The sequence below is a fragment of the Oryx dammah genome, unplaced genomic scaffold, assembly GCF_014754425.2.
Source record: "Oryx dammah isolate SB20612 unplaced genomic scaffold, SCBI_Odam_1.1 HiC_scaffold_2, whole genome shotgun sequence".
NCBI lineage: Eukaryota > Metazoa > Chordata > Mammalia > Artiodactyla > Bovidae > Oryx > Oryx dammah.
Window position 1 is genome coordinate 65,663,944 of NW_024070186.1, and position 2,982 is coordinate 65,666,925.

A 2,982-nucleotide genomic window follows, 5' to 3' on the forward strand; every position below is an offset into this window, starting at 1 on the left:
AATGGACTCCATCATTCTTGAATTCTATTTTTGCTGTTCCAAAGCAGAAGCAACTCAGTATTTAAAAGCTTTGCTTTCAAAGGGCAATTTATTTGGGGAGTACACAGTTGACAATTTAATTATAAAATCCATCCTTTCAAGTTATAGTCTGCAAGAATTATATTCCTGAAACCCAGCAGGATTATGTTTATTTTCAGGCCCAAATAGACAAGATAACTAATTTCAAATTCTCTGAACATTCATTACCTCTCCTGCACTTAATAGTACCATTCAGTGTTCTCGTTTCTAAACAACAGAAACATCTCTGGTTAACCTGCTCAGAGAGTAAATTATTCTAGCGACTATGGGCTGGGAACCCTAGCCCTAACCCTAACCCCTAACCCTAGCCCTAACCTTAACCCTAACCCTAACCCTAACCAGTTTTCAGAATGGGCAGAGAAAACAGGAGAAAAGCACAGCCTAGATAAACTCTTAGGCCTGTCTTATTAGGCCTGCCAGGCCTGTCTGACCTGTTTTTGGCATCAATACCACTAGACATTGCCTGAGTTCCTGAACGGCTCCATTGAACTCTGCTCAAGAATGATATTGCTGTACCCTGCTCTTCCATGCAGATGCTTTAAGTATTTTGATTACTCCCTGTATGATGTAATACTCCCAGATGATAAGACATTTGGAGGAGGAGAAGTGCTGAATTACAAGTACGCACTACAGTAATCGAGTAATGAAAGAGTAATTAGGCCTTAGAAGTTTTTAATCCTTCTTATATCATTTTGTCTAACTGATGCAAAATGGTCTGATCATAAGTGAAAATTCTGGTCAAATTATTCCAAATGTGATTGTCAGGAACCAAACAAGTTTACAGGAACTCTCACCTGACCTATGCCCTAGTTTTTCCCCCATTGTCAAGTAGCTATTTATTTATTTAATTTTTATTTTATATTGGAGCATAGTTGAGTAACACTGTTGTGTTAGTTTCTGGTGTGCGGCAAAGTGATTCAATTACACATACACATGTATATTTTCTTTTTCAAATTCTTTTCCTATTACAGTTATCAAAAAATATGGAACAGAATTCCCTGTGCTATGCAGCAGGTCACTGTTGGTTATCTATTTTAAATAAAGCAGTGTGGCTTAATGTTAGGTGGCTATTCAAGTCTTGAACCAGACATCACTCATGTTTACTGGAAGCAGGATCACTGTTCATTTAAAGATCAAGGTCATGCCTTCTTCTCCCTGTCTCCTCTCTTCACGGGTTCACAGTTCCTTGTGTATGCCCATCATTGCTTTAGGGTTTAACTAAAATGATAATAATCTCAAAATCTAATATAAGGATTAAGAGAGAGGCCTCATTTTAGTAAGCCTCCACTATAGCACTCTTGCCTGGAAAATCCCATGGACGAAGGACCCTGATAAGCTATAGTCCATGGGGTCGCAAAGAGTCAGACAAGTCTGAGTGACTTGACTTTCTCCTAATCTATATTCTCCTTCCTAAATTTACCTGAGCTCAGGATTGGGAGGTATTAAGCTATTTTGCCCCTGGGTAAAATGGTATCTTTGCCCTGTGTTTTCTGTGTGTAGGTAGTTCCTGTGGAAATTCAATGGGGATATGGAGTGATTGTCTAAACAGAATTTGGGAATTCCTTGATCCTCTCACCAAATAATATCATCAAATCATCATTCAACCACTGAAAATTTGCTTTACTAATCAATGGCTTTCATCTGGAATTCTAGAATAATGCAGAGGGAGTCTTACTTTAAGAAACTCATACTTACACCTCTTGATTCCCTTACAGTTTGTCAGTGGCTGAAAGAACCAACACTATGGTCTTAAGCAAAATGATATTTTGAGATAGTTATAGACTCACCTGCAATTTTAAGAAATAATACAAAGAATTTCCATGTACCTTTTACCCAGTTTCCCAAAAATAACATTTTTTATCTTTTTATTTTTTTATTGAAGGATAATTATTTTACAGAATTTTGTTGTTTTCTGTCAAACCTCAAAGTGAATTAGCCATAGGTATACATATATCCCCTCCCTTTCGAGCCTAAAAATATGGAACACTTCACGAATTTGCATGTCATCCTTGTGCAGGGGCCATGCTAATCTTCTCTGTATCATTCTAGTTTTAGTATATGTGCTGCTGAAGTGAGCACCAACAATAACATTCTGAAACTACAGTTTACACTTGAACAACCCAAGAGAACTAGAGCTGCCCACCACCTGCAGAGTCAAAATTCCATGTATGAATTTAGAGCTGGCCCTCCTTATCTGAGGTTCTGTATCCCAGGATTCAACCAACCATGGTTATATACTAAATATTTATTGAATAAATCTACATACAAGTGGAGCCATGCAGTTCAAACTCATGCAGAACAATACCACAGTCAAGATACTGACATTGAATTGTCAAGGTACAGAATTTTCCATCATTACAAGGATCTTCCATATTGCCATTTATACTTTCTTCAGGTCTTAAATTTTGTTAACCAGAAACCTGTTTATTATTTCTACAATTTTTATCATTTTAAAAGTGTTATATAAATTGCATCATATCATATATAACCTATATATAGGGACTTTTTTTTTAAACTCAGTGTATTACTCAGTGTGGAGATTTGTACAAGTTGTTATATGTACCAATAGTTCATTGCCTTTTATTGCTGAGCTAGATTATGTGGCTTGAATGTTCTAGAATTTGTTTAACCATTCACCAGTTGAAGCACATCTGTGTTTTACTAATCTTGGCCTTGTGCAAATACAGCTGCTGTAAACATTCATGTAGAGATTTTGTGTAAACATAAGTTTTCATATCTCTGGAGTAAAGGGACAGAAGTGAAATTGCTGGGTTGGATGGTAGTTGAATGTTTAATTTATTAAGAAACTGCTGAATTGTTTTCCAGAGTGGCTGTAAAATTTTTTACTTCCACCAGAAATGTATGAGTGATCTAGTTTCTCGGTATCCTTGCTTTGGGTTCATT

The 2,982-nt window shown here is 36.5% G+C and overlaps 1 non-coding gene across 1 annotated transcript; it reads right to left on the reverse strand.

Moving 5' to 3' along the window:
• Window positions 1-2,050: 2,050 nt before the first annotated feature.
• LOC120860234 lies at window positions 2,051-2,157 on the reverse strand. Its single transcript, XR_005720274.1, has one exon. It is a non-coding gene; the product is annotated as a U6 spliceosomal RNA (small nuclear RNA).
• Between the last annotated feature and the right edge of the window lie 825 nt (window positions 2,158-2,982).